The sequence below is a fragment of the Camarhynchus parvulus genome, chromosome 2 (genome assembly GCF_901933205.1).
Source record: "Camarhynchus parvulus chromosome 2, STF_HiC, whole genome shotgun sequence".
NCBI lineage: Eukaryota > Metazoa > Chordata > Aves > Passeriformes > Thraupidae > Camarhynchus > Camarhynchus parvulus.
The window spans coordinates 98,849,131-98,864,353 of record NC_044572.1 but is presented as its reverse complement, the minus strand read 5'-3'; the positions used below and the strand labels follow the sequence as shown (position 1 = coordinate 98,864,353).

The 15,223-nt window shown below is 40.5% G+C and overlaps 1 protein-coding gene across 3 annotated transcripts in view; it reads left to right on the top strand.

The window, feature by feature from the left end:
- Window positions 1-15,223, top strand: part of LDLRAD4 (low density lipoprotein receptor class A domain containing 4) — a 273,802-nt gene that overhangs the window by 30,196 nt on the left and 228,383 nt on the right. For 2 of the 3 annotated variants that reach the window (XM_030967030.1, XM_030967023.1), the window contains exon 2: window positions 13,034-13,164. The gene's annotated coding sequence lies outside the window, so the exon portion shown is untranslated. Of the gene's footprint in view, window positions 1-12,818; window positions 13,165-15,223 lie in introns of those variants that run through there. The other variant, XM_030967049.1, reaches the window with a different exon arrangement.

Below are 15,223 nucleotides of genomic sequence, written 5' to 3'. Positions count from 1 at the left end.
TAATGGGAGTATATTTTTTATGTGTTGAGATACAATTGTGTTAAAAATTTGCATAATAGGTGCATGCGGGAAAAATCTAGAGTTACTGCAGACAGTTTGACAAGTATATATATATATATATATATGTTTTCCCCCCATTTTCTTTAAAAATATTTTTGGTTGAGCATTTTGCTTTCTTTGCTTTTGCCTTTTTATTTAGCAAAGTTTAGTTAGAAGTGTACAATGCACACGTGAAATGATTTGTTGTCAGTGTTTCTATCCCTGAGTACGTTGTATAGCTCTTGGACATATTCTGAGTTCTTTTTGGTAAAGTTGGTTGGTTTTAGAAGGCGTTCAAAGCACAGACTCCTACACACCTACAGAGAGGACTCTTGAAAGAAAAACTTGTTAAGTCATAGAATCAGAATGGTTTGGGTTGGAAAGGACCTTGAAGATCATCTAGTTCTGACCTCCCTGCCATGGGCAGGGATGCCTGTTGCTAGACCAGGTTGCTCAAAATCCCATCCAGCGCGGTCAAGACACAGGAGAATGTGATTCTCATCAGGGCTGACCTCAGTCTATAGAGTTGAGACCTTTGTTTCTGAAATAATTTGGGACTTTTTGGGGTGGATTGACCCTGGCTGGATGCCAGGTGCTCACAAAGCTGCTTTACAACTCTGCTCCTTTGCTGGAGAAGGGAGAGAAAATATGGTGAAAGCCTCATGGGTTGAGATAAAAGTGATGGAGTGAGATGATTCAGCAACTGCCCTCATGGGCAAAACAGACCTGACTTGGGGGAAGTAATTCATTACCAATCAAATCAGAGAAAGGCAATGAGAAATAAAAACTGAATCTTTCACCCTTACCCCTCCCTTCTTCTAGGCTCAACTTCACTCCTGTATTGTCTACCTCCTCCTCCTAAGTGGCGCAGGAGAAGACTGAATGGGGGTTGTGGTCCATTCATCACATGTTGTTTCTGGTGTTCCTTCCTCCTCAGGGAGGAGTCCTCACACTCTATTCCAGCTCCTCTGTCCATGGATCGACAGATCCTGCCAGGAGCCTGCTCCAGAGTGGGCTTCACACAACTTCCCTTATTCTTTTGGGCATCCACTTGCTCTGAGCTGAGATTCCACCATGGGCTGCAGGTGGCTCTTACTCCACTGTGGTCCTCCATGGGCTGCAGGGACACAGCTCCCTCACCGTGGTCTGCACACAGGCTGCTGGCTTGTCCCAGCTCCTGTGTCTGGAGCACCTCCTGCCCCTCCTTCTTCACTGACCTTGCTGTCTGCAGGGATGCTTCTCTCACATCTTCTCACTCCTCACTCTGGCTGAATTTGCAGTTTCCCCCTTCTTTAATACACCACTGCAAAGGTGCTGCACCATCACTGCTGAGCTTGGCCTCGGCCAGTGGTGGGTCTGACCTGGAGCCAGCTGGCATTGGCTCTGTCAGACACAGGGGAAGCTTCTGGCAGCTTCTCAGAGGAACGTCCCCTGTAGCTCCTCTGCTACCAAAACCTTGCCACAGAAACCCAAAACAGACCTTAAAAAACATCAGTAGCTTTAAGCCTAATTGGGAACAAAATCATTATCTGGTTGGAGAAGAGATCCAGTGTGTGTGTAAAGATACCTTAATTGATATTCTTCATGCCTACTTTAGCAAGGATTAAATAGTTGCCTGTTTGAAAATCAGTAGTGAGTTGATACATTTGTTTTCTGTGCTTGTATAAGACAACGCTGGAGTTACTTGTTGCATTATCACTATTCTAAGCAAGCATAATTCACACAGTGTACTTGAGAGATCTGGAAAGTTTAAGAATTTTATGTAATCCATCTAGTGTACTGGTATATTTGTGAAGCAGGAGTATTTTGGGCCATCTGTGCATTTCTATCAATGTGCATTTTGTTTGTAGAGTAGTGGGCCAAAAAAAAAGGAATCTCAGAAAACTGGTATCCAGAAGTGTCTATTAATTTCCATAATTTTTGGGTGTATAAACCACTCTGCAATTCTGGAGGCATTTATTAGCTGTTTGAAACAATTTGTTATATAAACTTACATTTTGTAAAACAAAACGCATGCTTTGCTTAGTAGGACATGCTCTTAGCACTCAGAAAACCTGATTTTCCTTCCTGTCATCTTGTCTACCTGATTTGGTTTCTAAATGTTAATATCCAGTGCCTTGGTACCCTTTTAGAAATAACAGGCAAGACTTCAAGGTAATAGGCAGTTACAGTCCCTTTTAGCTGACAAAGGAATGCATTTCTCCCTGTCCTGTCCACAGAAGATTGCTTTTGTCCATCAGGTTCAGATCTAGTGCTGCAGCTACATTCAGGTGGACCAGAAGGGTGGTACAAGGATTTGTTTCCCATTTTATTTGCAGAGACAATGTAAAGCGCTGGTAGGACTGGTCAAAACCTATTCAGTCAGGACTACTTTTGTCCTGCAGGTCTCTCATGCAGCCTGCTCTTATCCCTCTGTCTGTCCAGTCCCAATTCCATCCTACTTCCTTGCAGGGTTCATTTCCTAGATTAAAAATTTAAATGCTGTGTCTTCTAATCTCTTAAATCCCTTTTCTGTTCTTGTTTCATGGATGAGCTTAGCACTATTTTCTACAGATGCAATGGGCCCTGTTGCAGCCTCCCCCTTTGGTCACTTGGCTGCTCACTTTCTGCATTCAAAAGAGTCACCTCTGATCTTCTCTTGCAGAAACCCTGCCACGATTGCTGCAATCAAAGGCTGCCTGAGGTCTTGTTAACACAATTCATCACAGTTTTAAATATATTGTGCCCATATATTTGAGGTACAGACTTTTTTGTCTGCAACTCAAGAGTCCCTAAAGGGTAGTGAAGCAGCTTTCCAACCAAAGCCAGCAACAAAACTTGACTGGATGATCCTGCTAGATAAAGCACTTGGTTTATCTGCAAAGTCCCACACAAGTTTGAAGGCAAAGGGTATTTCCTGCTTAGTCTCCCAGTAAAAATGTGAATCCTATTGTGAGGTTGCTTTTTTTGTCACATATCTGCCAAGATAACACAACTGTTTGACATTTATGTGAAGTATTTAATTAGCAAATGTTTTTAGTTGAAAACATTTTAAAATTGCATAGATAGGTTGCAGGTGAAAGCTCTGGTGAGTGAAATGCATTATCAGTTTGCTCTGCAAATCTATTTCTAAAATTCTAAATTTTAAATGTGTTTTAAGGATGAACCAAGAAGGAATATCCTTATTGGTTGCCTGGAACAGCCTCCCCTATTCTTCTGCACCTGGACTCTTCTCACCATCTTCCTCACTGCCATTTCTTTTTTAGCCCCATTGTTTGAGGGTGGTTTGTTTTTCTCTCAAGTTGTGCTGTAAGTGCTTTGTGGTGTACCCTCTTCTGTTTCTCCATAGCTTCCTACGTGTTCCCCATACACTCCTCTCCTTCCTCTGCTGGGGTATTCTGGTGGCAGCTCCCACTCATCACAGCTGCTGCCATTTTCCCCATGTACTGTAGGGAAAAGCTGGAAGATAGAAGTTTCAGGACTACCCATGGAGCTTGCAAATTTTGGTCTCATACATACGGTGAATGAGGTTTGAGTTCAAGATCAGAGGCAGGGGCCTCTTGTGCTTGAGGTGAAAGACCAAGGGTTATTGCATGCAGAACAGTGCATCCCATGTGGACTGGCTTCTGGGGTCAACTCTCACGCCCAGCTGGCTGCCCTACACCTCTGTGGTGGAGTCGTGGATGTCGGGGTCCTTTTGTTGTGCTTTGGGGAATAATGGGCCTGGTCACTGGTGATGGAGGGCACTGGCCAGCACATCTGGCACTCTCATTCTGAAAGAGCCATTGTAGGAGTGCAGATGAGGGCTTGCCTTGCTTGTACTGCATCTCTCTTGTGGTCTGGTGTGTGGAATGACCCAGTGCAACTGCTGTTCTGGCATGTGTAGAGCACAGGATGGAAAGTTCTGCTTCCCAGGGAGGCAGATATGTGAGTTCTAGGTTATGTGGAAGTCTCAGTCCTCACAGAAAGAGGAGGGCCTGGGGATCTTGGAGCCCTATGTCCAGCTCCCTGTTCCTCTCTACAAGGAAATTCACTTTGTGAAGAAAGGTTTCTCTCGCACAGTTTGAGCTTTTCCCTAGCATATGGGTAGGTAGGAAGAGTTTGCCAAATGTGTTATAGTTACATAAAACATGCAACATCTGACGGATGTGAGAAGGGTTATAATAAATGATTCCTTTACACTCCCTCTTAGAAAGAGCCAAACAGAGTGGCAATACAAAGCCCATCAGATTTTCTTTCCCATTTATGTTGTTTGTTATGTTAGTGTGGAAATTCTGTCAGTGAGCATGGGCTAACAATGGCTAATTCTATTTGAGAGCTCTCTATTAGGCACGTACTGCACTGTTTCAAATTGCAGTGTTAATTCCGATTTTATTCGCTATTGCTATTAATACCTGTGTATATGTGGGAGATTATTTCCTAAATCTCATCTCCATTTCCAGACCTGCATCTGCTATGACCCAGAGATATGAGAGGCTGCTTGAAGTTCTTAGATTTTTTTGTCTCCTTTCTCCCCTCTCTGTCCTTCCCATGTTTAAAGCTGTACTAGTTTTCTGAGGGATAAAGTGAAGTTAAAAAAAGAAGTAGAGTTGTATTTAGGAGCTAAGGGATTATTTTGCTTTACTGGAAATATTTAGCCAAGTTGGTGGTTTGGAAATATTTTCATGAGAACTGCTGAGCTAAAAGTTACCGAGACAAAATTCCACAAAAACAACTGTGAACTCTAGTTTATAACCAAGTCATTGTTGTCAGCCTTCCGTTTAAAAACTTTCCATAGCTGCAAGAAAGACAGACTTATGGATCAAAGTGATCTGAATTTTTTTTGGCAATTAAAAAAGTTAACATTTGGATTTGAACCCCACTGTGACTAGTTCATTTCCATTCATTTTTTACTCTGTATCCTTAATAAGAATGACACCAAGGAGCAGAGGATGGGAAGAGACACTTTTTTCTATTTAAAATTGGTTCCACAGGATGGAAATTTGGCAACAGACACGGAAACTAAGCAAATCTATTTAGAGAGCTCTCTGCCTCTGTATAATGAAACCAACAAAAAAGTCAAATAGAGATTTTAATGATGAAGCCACACTTTGTTGAAATTTTCCATTGTGCTGTTTTCTTGGTCTTTTTAGCTTGATGACAACATAGTTATTTGGTGTGAGGTGTAATGTAAATTGAGGGTGCCGGCACCCATCTTGTGTCTTGTGCTCTTCAGAGCCTTTGGCCACTCTTCACACTAATGAGCCAGGTACAAAGAGTCTGGAATTGGTGATATCAAAGAGGCTGAGGGTGCCACAAATGGTGCTAGGATAAATGTTAGGAGAGAACTTTGATGAGAGGGGTCATTGCAGGTTTCAGACAATAATTTAAGGGTTGGGCTGTGGCTACTGTTAATGCAGGAACACATGGGAGCAAGTGGAATCAGTTTCCCGTGGCTAACTCCTACAAATCATAGTCATATCTTTTCAGAATTCAGGTGTCCTTTGTGGTAGGCTGGTAGGAAACAGCCAGGTTAGGAGGCTGGAAAGACATTATTCCCTGCACCATTAACTTAATGGTCAGCAAAAATGGGCCACTAGGGGGATGAATATTAATAAATTAATCTAGTAAAGAATAGTAGCAATTTGCTTAAGATCAAGGAGAAAACTTGGGGGAAGCTGTAATTTGCTGACTCAAAAAATTTTCTGTTGCTATGCAGTTGCTGGCACTCCCACACAGCTGGCAGACAGCAGAAAAATATTTAATTAAAAAAAAATTTGCTTTCTTTTTGATCCTCAGGTTAAAAATTTTTAGAAGATTTGATAAAGTCTTGTCTTCGTGGAAGAGTTACAAGAGGAGAAATTGCTGTTGCTTTGCTTGTGCTACTTCTTACTTACGGCCATATATAAAGGAAAGAGGTGTTACTTTATATTCCCTAGATATTTGTGTTTAAAATATGCAAACACTTAGGGTTTTTGTTTTTAATCAAGAGGCAGAAAATGACATTACTCTGTTTCCCTGTGTCTTGTCTGCAAAGATGTAGAATTTGTCAATAACATGGATACTATCTACTTCTTAATGCAGTATTTACAGACCTGTTACCAAGATGAATACAAGTTCTGTGAGAAGAGTCAGTAGAAGATGGGAGGAGTAAGGTGGCAATAAGGGGTTCTCAGTCACCAGAGTAGTTGGACTGGTTGGTGCATTCAGCCCATAAATTGTACACTGGGAAGGACCTTGTTGATGAAGTGAGAAAGTGTGCTGGTAACTGTAACTTGCTTGTAGTAGTAAGGTTGAAGTGGACCATGAAGAACTGGAGGACTGACTGACATGGCTGGGTGCCTGAGTAGTGGAAAGACAGGTAAAATTCAGTGTGGATAAAGTGGTCTGCATAGGGAAAAAATAATGGTGAGTTTTGAGCTGTTGCCATGTGTGAGTCAGTTACCAGTTTATGATAAAGAGCAGTGTAAAACTGGAGCTCACTACTCTACACTGATCAGAAAAGCAAACCAAATACTGGGAAATATTAATAAAGGAATAGAGAATTAAAGAGATGGCATCCTTTTTGCCACTTTGTATGTTCATCTTGTATCGTGTGCAGTCCAGGTCCCTCAGCTCAGAAACAGTATAATAGGATGAGAAAATTTTGGAAAAAGCAGCATTTTTAAGAGGTATGGAAAGGCTTATGTCCACAGGAAACAGGGATTCTTTATCCTGAGAAGAAGATGCATTGGAAGATATTCTTGAGATCTTCAATGTTGTGAGTGGTGGGGAGAGGGTATGCAGGTTTAATTGTTCACTGTCTCTGCCATCACAAGTCTTAGAGGAGGCATCAAGTAAATTGTAAGCAAACAGAAGTGAGTCTTCTAAAAACACTGTGCCAAAGAATATGGTATTTATTGAAGTTTTACATGGGTCCATTTTCTGACTGTAAAAGTTCAAAAAATAGTAATTTTTCCCCTGTAATTGTATGTGCAGTGAAATGGATAGGTGCACTTTGAAATATTAGTGTCTTCTATGCTCTTTTGCATTTTTGTGTATCCTTGTATTTCCCAGAGTCCTATCACCAGCCTATAAGAAAAAATGAGATACTGTCATTTGGCACAATTAAACGGCCTTCCTATATACCTAAAATTATTGAAACCCTTTTTTTATGTGTGGGGAAGTGGTTTTAGGTTTTCTTATTCAAGTCTCTGAGCTTTCTCAATTACTTAATGGGATATAGTACCTTTACTTGGATTTTAAAAAGGAGACTAGATTTAGTTTGTAATAAATGTCTCCACCGTTCCCTTTGGCCCTAGAAAATAACACACTCCACATGTTTGAGAACTTCAGTTGTGCACATAGGAGAAATGCTCTTAATTATGGAGGTGTAGGTTGGCAGTCCTGGGTTCTCACTAAGGCATCGTGCCTCTTTAGGCACACATGTTATCAGTAAAGAAGGCAAAATTGTCCTTTATACCTGAAACATGTTGGGTTCTTTCCCATAGCCAGCTTCTGAAATGGTCCTTTGCTAAGGCTTGGTGTAATACTGCAGTTGTTCATGCAAAGAAACCAGATGAATAATGACAATACTAAGAGCTTTTGTCTGTACCTTCCTGGGTCAGGTAAGCTCAGTTTCCTTCTTCCCAGAGTCACTCAGCTCAGTAGCAGCAAACGTTATATTCACGTTCTAAGTGCATGCACTCGCACAAATTTGTGCAAGTTCCACCTGCTTTATGCCATCACCCCTCTCCTCCCAGTGCCTGCACTGGATCCTGAACCTTCACTTGAGATGTTCACAGTCATCCTTGGCAGCCTCCCTTGGCAGGGAACCATGGGCTGGCTTGGGCTGTCACATCCTTGCTCCTCGTACTATATCTGCTCTGGGGATTTCCGTTTCCAGGACCAGCTGGAGAGCTTGGGTGTGCATGCATGAGCCTCCCCTGCTCGCTGAACCCTGACAAAAGATGGGTGATTTTACCCAGCAGTTCTCCTCACAGCACTAGGAGACCTTAATTAGTTTCTACTGTGATGGATGCTTTCTCTTTTAGGAAAACCGTGGTGCTAGTTGTCTGTGAAGAGGGCCAGTTCCCCTTTTGGTTGTGCAGTGGCTGGTGTGATGGACGGGTGTGTAACACTTTGCTTCTGAAATGAGAGACAGATCTGAGGATGGTCTTGAACACAGTTGCAGAGAAAGCACAAATATCAAAGTTTAATGGGAACCCAGGTTTCCTGATGGTAACTTGTTGTGCTAACAGCAGATTCATTTGTTTCCTAATTAATCAGAAGGAGTGTTCTTTTTATTTCAGCCATCTGGTGGAGAGCATGTTGTTTAGCTTCTTGCTACTGCAAATTGGAGCTACACAGGAAAAAGGATGTTTCAACTTCTGTTTTTGGCTTGTTTTTCAAGGTTGAGTCAGTACAGAGCACGTTAAAACATACTGTAATCAGTTGCAAAGTTCATCTCTCAAGGACTGCAAAAATTTAACTAAAATCGTCCTTCCTGAAAAGACAGGGTGGTGATATTGATGATTAATTGCTTTTATTACTTGCTTTATTCCATGTAATCAATTGTCCAGACAAAAGCAAAATTTCCTTAGTGAACTGTAGGACTATTCTAGGATACCCAATTTGTTACCACTTCATAGAGAAAATTCAATGCCGCTTTTACGTTTCTTCTTTGGATTAAAGTCAAAAGCATATTGCCTGTCAAACAATTTGTCGTTGAGTGTGCCATTAGCTTGCTAACTCCTCACGAGGATTTTAAAACATTGCATTTTTTTCCCTCCAGAAGTCCCCTTAGCACAGCCTTTCTTTGGAAGCTATATTGTTCTTGTGGAATATTTTCTGAGGAGCAGTCTGTCCCTATGTTTACTGCAATGTTTACTGTATTTTTGCCTTGCAGCCAGCAGATTTTAGTTCAAACTTGCCTGGGGGTGGCCTTGTCCTATTTTCCTCTTAGATGGTTCTGGCATTTATAGAGCTTGGGAGATCGTGCTTCTGAATTTTCCAGTCTGAAGAGCCCGAGCCAAAACAGCAGGGGAGATAGCAAACCTGTACGTTGTTTGGCTCACGGCAGCTGGGCCTGTTTTTCCTTTGACCTGAAGCAATGGCAGCTTTTCTTGGGTTTTTTGTGGAGGAGGGGGGGAAGTGAGGAAGAGGAAAGGTATGTGAGGAAAACTGCTTTATCTCTGTGATTGGAAAAAGCAAGGCTTACCTCTGCCTCAACAATCCCTCTTTTTGCACCCCTAGCAAAGGTAACTCTGAGCTGCTTTCACATGGCATATGGAGATTGTCTTTGTTTGAGTTACTTTATGAGTATTGATTATTCTTAAGTAAACAGAATGTGTATTGTTTTAATATTGCATTAACGTTCTTGAAAAACAAACTCTTTTTATGTTGCAGTACCACAGCCCTTGCGGAATGGACTTTATGTTAGAGGACTGGCTGCTTGGCAGTTTTTAGAGACATTTCATAGCTTTCCATCAACCTGCATTTTCTCCATTACTTCATGGTCACTGAAATAAAATAGTCTTGCCAGAGTCTCCACTGGGGAGCAAATTGTGATGAATGATTGTGGGAATATATGAAATACTCTGCACATGGGTGGCTCAGAGGATATAACTACTCTTTGGGTTTGGCCTTGTGCTTGAAGAGCCCTTCTTGTCTTTAAACACTGTCTCTGTAGTCATACCTGCTAAATGAGGTTTCCTGTGGAAATAAATTTCACTGTTGCTGCCTTTGAGATGTTGCAGTCTTGTATTTATCAGCAGATGTTTCAGTTAAGTTTTGCACTTATGTAACAGAAACATTTAGTTGTGCCACAAGAGTGAATTTATTTCTAGAAGAATGGATTTGCATGTGGTTATTGGAATCCTGAACTTTTGAATTCCAGGAGACTTAAGAGTTCCCTAAAAAGTTTGTGAGAACAACAGAGAGTCGAGGCTTAGTACATGCTTGAAGTGGAACACAAAATAAAACAGCCTGTGTGCCAAGAATTTCCAAGGAACTCCTAGTGATTAAACCAAATTAAAAAGCATCATATTTCCAAAGAGTGATAAGATTCCTGTTTGGATGTCTGCATTGGTGTGGGACAAATGGGTGATGGATCCTGAGCCTCCCCAAGCTGAAAATGAAGGGAAAGAAAAATTTTAATCTTTGTCCAGGTTTCAGTGTTTTCTCCCTTTATGTTGCTCCATAGTTTTTCCTTACTGATATGTGTGGATCTCCACAATGCTTGTTGAGAAGCTCAAGAGAAACTCTTGTTTCTGCTGTAGTTCTGGCAAGAGATGACAGTGCAGAAGCTGCATGGCTGCTCTTTCTGTGAGGAAGCTGTTGACTGGCTTCATAGTGCAAATTTTTTCCAGAATAAGAATTTTATTTGGCAGCTTTGATGAATTTCCCTCCTCCCCTCTTGTCCCCATTTGCAACTTTTGGAGTTGGTCAGTCTTATCTGCAAATCATGTTTCATCCTGAAGGGAAGATTATTTGGACCTGTAGGTGGATGCAAGAAGCAAGGAGGACATTAGGGCAGGTGCATGTTACCCTAAAGGTTTCTTGTTGGAATAAGAGTTAGCAGAAAGTTGGTGCTGTAGAACCAGCCTCTCCAGTCTCTCTTGGCTCAACAGTGTGAATGCCTCAGGCTGTCAGAGTGGGCCAGGAAGGAGCTGAGCCTTTCAAAAAATGTGCTGGCTTCAATATCATTAGGTGTGTTACGTAGGCAAGTAGTCCAGATTTGCCTAGCTGGTCTATATTTATTTTCCTCTCTTTCCATTCAGCAAGTCCATGTTGCAGTAGTAGGCTTTCTTTCCTTGGCGGTCTAATTTGTTACTAACATCCTCACCTTTGCAAGTTTCACTCTTTGTGCATAAGAAGACAGTCTAAATTAGATACATTAAAAAAAATCATAATCCATTCTAAGGTGATAATTTACCTCATTTTCCTTTAATAATAACCTTTTTACAGTAGTGGTTTTCTTTGTCTAACATGAACTTTTTCTGCTTTTTGATGTGTTTTGTTCTACAAAGCTTGGTGGGCTGTAGTGAATCCTTGTTTCACGTCTTCCCTCTTTTTCAATGATTGTCCAAATTCTGAAGGCAAAACACAAAGGTCGATGTTCTCTTGGACTTCAGTACTGCTTCTCATCTCACTTTTGTCACTAAATGTAATAACTCCTATAATTTGTCTTCTCGTATTTAATATTTCTCCTGTTGCCCTTAGGACTAGATTTCCTTTCAATGTTAATCTTACTCAGGGAGGCTGTAATCACAACTTACTAATTTCTTTCTTCTTTTAATGTTCTCAAGAAAGTCTTCCTTAACATTAGGTAGCAGATCCAGTAGATTTTTTGCTGGTATTAATTGCTGTGTAAGGAAGTGCCCTTGAAAGTCAGTTATGTAAATGAGCAGCCTTGAGCTGGCCATAAGAATGATGTTGGCTTGAGTTTTAATTTAATAATTGAGGAATTGGAACATAAAATGGTTCTTTAAATCTAAAATAGGATAGAGTCATATTCTTTATTAGACAATTTCTAATTGCATGGACTGCATCAGCAGTTTAACATTTAGTTTCAGTGATCACTTTGCGTGCAGGTGAGCACTTTAGATGGTCATTGTTGGATGGTTACTATTAGGAAAAATTCTTGTATTCAGTTGCTTTAGGTATTTCTAGTTGAGTATTCTGAAAGAAATTACTAGTTTGTTGTGGCTTTAAAACAACAAACTGAGTCTTTCTTAAAATACATTCTTATCATCTGCTTTTTTTCCCCTTTGTTAAGTTAGCGATCGTAAAAGTTGCTGTAAAAGTTTCTTGTATTTTTCCTGGAGATGTGTCATACTTGAATCCCTTGGCTTATTAAAAAGTCCCTGAGTTCTGGACAGTGGAGGGCACGTACCTCATGTCTGTTTGAGTAAAGGTCATTATTTATTGTTATGCACAATATATGCAAAAACCAGTGGATGTGAAGTTATTTGCAAATACAGGCTTGGCAAACCTCCTCTGGAATTCGGAAAGGGTTTTCCAGCTCGACTTAGTCATTTTTTCCCAAATGTCTTGGCATAACTGATCACTCAGGAGTGACATATGGTAGAAACATGCTCTAAGGGACAAGTCTCCCGGATGGCGCACAGCACCACACAAGATAGACAGATGGTGGCTTATTCAACCTTGGAAAAAGTTTAATCCTACATATTGGCACGTCGGCCTGGGTACTGAGAGAGAGGCACACACATGCCTGTGAAATCTGAGGCAAAGCTTTTGTGAGTTTGCTTGCTGTCACTGAAAGAACTAGAAAGACTGAGCTGATACTATACCCAACGAGTATCTGCAAAATTATGGGCTCAACGTGCTCTCCAGAAAAAGTGATGTTCCTTAGAATAGTGGAAACTCCAGAGGCAGCAGGACAATGCAGAGAATAAAATTTGGTGAACTTCTCACAGCTGTTTCCAGACTAAAACATGCTTATTCAACAAAGCTGCTGAGTACTTAATTTATGCACCAATAGCTGTTGATTAATTGAAGTGTCTAGTAGGAGAAAAGGGTATTTTATGTTTTTCATAGTTTTAGTTCTGTTTCAAGAGTTGCTACTGGCTTTATGAAGTGTATTAGCACTTCACATCAGAGAAACTGTAGCCTTTCTCTTCCGTAGGTTCTAACAAAAAGTTATAAAATCCCTGATGGTAATTTTAAATTTATAGCAGAATATGCAAAGAATTGCAAGTTTGTGGTTTTTTTTGGGGTTTTTTTTTTTTTTTTTTTTTTTTGGGTTTTTTTTTTTGTTGTTGTTTGTTTTTTAATAAGGAGAGGAAGTCATGCCTTTTGCTCTAATATCTTCATGTTTAAGACAGTGAAGAGAGAGAAACAGAATATTTGACATGGAAAAATAAATCTGCTTTGAATTCTTTCTGGAAACCAAGAAGCGATTGTTTGTTTGAGTGATTGATTGAACTTCTGGAGTCAGTGCCATTTTCTGTAAGGATTTTGAAAATATTGACCAATTGAAAAGATAAAGGATTGTCTGCAAACTTTTTTTTCCTCCACTTTCTTTTTCTTGTAGATCACACTCAATATTTACAACTAGAAGGAAAAGCAAGACTCTCTTGACTCTCTGGACTTCAAGGATATCATTATGTTATATTGGATGAGTTTAAACTAGACAAGACTTCTTTCGTAAACACTTCGAGAAAGGTAAATGTAATTCAAACAAATGTAATCTTTTTCCAGTACAGGAATAGTTAGGTCAAATGAATCCCATTCTAGTAACATTTCAACCACATTACACCACAGAATCGTCATCTTTTGGACACTTTGTGTAGATACATATCCACATATATATATTTCTATAGCTAAACCTTGCTAGTAATTTTTAGATGTTAAGAGATTTTGATTTGTCAGCTCTTGTATATTTTGTGGAAATGTACTGGTTTCAAGCAATTCTTTAAAATGAAAGAGGTGGCAAAGGAAGAGGCAAGAGAAGGGAGATGCCTGCAGTAGCCGGCCTGTTGGTAATTACTTGTATGGATGGGCAAGACCCAGTTAATGTTTCTGTTCTGCCTAATGAGTAAAATTATTTGAAAATGAGATCCTAGCTAGTGAACTATAAAGTCAAATGACTCAAGCAGTACTGATTGACACATACATTTAAAATACGCTGTGGTTGGGACACCCAGAGGGAGCTGCAAAGAGAGAGACTAATTCAATAACCTGTTGTTTAGGATATGCACAGAAGAAGTAAGAGATGTCAAATCATTACATTCAGCTGAGGGTGCTCTTGTGTAATACAAATATCAGCTAACTTTTGGCCTAGTATAAGCAAAGATTTGTTCTTTCTCTGGATATGAGTACCCATCAGGTATTTTTTTCATCACCCTTTTCTGTCTTTTGTTGTATGTCATTGTGAGAAATGCTGACCATAGGCAGCCAAGCGTGAGGGACCACAGAAATTGTTACAGAACTACTGTGCTCTTTTTACTTTATCTTTTTCTATCTACTATAACTAATTACTATAGGACTTAGTAAATAAAAATTTTAGTAAGTCTATTTTGCGCCCAAGTGCAGTCAGAAAAATGTGACAGACATCAGTTTACTCTCTGTCTAGACCCTGTGAGATTTTCTCACACACTTCACAGAAGCAGTGAGTATTTTTGTGGCCCATCCAGCCCTCTGTGACAGAGTCCTGCCTCAGTGTCAGGAAGCATGCCCGTGGGCCTTACAAACCTCATGTATTTGTGAGAGACCGAGCTACAGTCTGATGAGATGATTAAAATTCTGCAGATCCACAGCTGACACCTTTTTGACCCAGATCTGAAGTTCAGACTTGGAAATACTTCAGTCCCTTGGAATTTTAGGTCATGCTTCATAGAATTGCTGTTTTCATAATTTATAGCCTAAGCGTGATGGTATCATTGTTGAGTCGCTGAGCGAATTCGTGTGTGTGAAGCAGCCATCTGCTGTCAGGGCTGAGTCTTGTATCTCCCTGGCCAGTGACAGGGGAGGTCATTACACCATGTCAGATGGGAATGGTTTAAGGTAACAACATGGCTGTGTCCAAAAAAAAGTCACTTCTGATTACTGGTAGTAATGACATTTGGAGGACTGAGATGGAGGACAGGGAGTTTTAATAGAGGAATGGAGACTTTGTGAAGACAGAGATGTGAAGGGTTTGCATGTTTGAGAGGAACAAAGGCTGGCTTTTGTAGCCGGGTTTTGAGTTATTTATGGAACCAGATGAGGAATAGAGAAACTGTCTGCACAGTGGAAAAGCAGACTTCAACATCTGGAAGAGAAGCCGCATCGAGTTGTTAGGCCACTGACCTAAGGAAGCAGATAGAAAATGCATGTGGTCTCATTTTATTTTGTCTAGACTTGCATACCTTGTACACTTCCCAAGTGGAGAGTGATTTGGTATTTTGGAACTCGTACAAAGCTTCTGCATGTTTTGCTTCATCCAGTGAATGTCCTGGAAACCCAGCATACCCTCAAGGTTAGAGCCTTGTGTTAAACTTGCTGTAACATTTGGGCAGGATGTGGGTTAGTACTAATGATGGGATCCTGTGCCATCTTGCTCTGCCAGGTCCTGTTCCTTTGGAGATGCAGTAATCAATACCAAAGAAAACTAATGCAGAAACTAAGAAAATTGTTTAGCAGGAAATAACTGATCCAAAGCATCGGAGACCAAAGATGGTTGAGAAGAGCCAGACACAACTTGTATATGCAGCAGTAGGGATTTTACCATACTAGTTCCTGC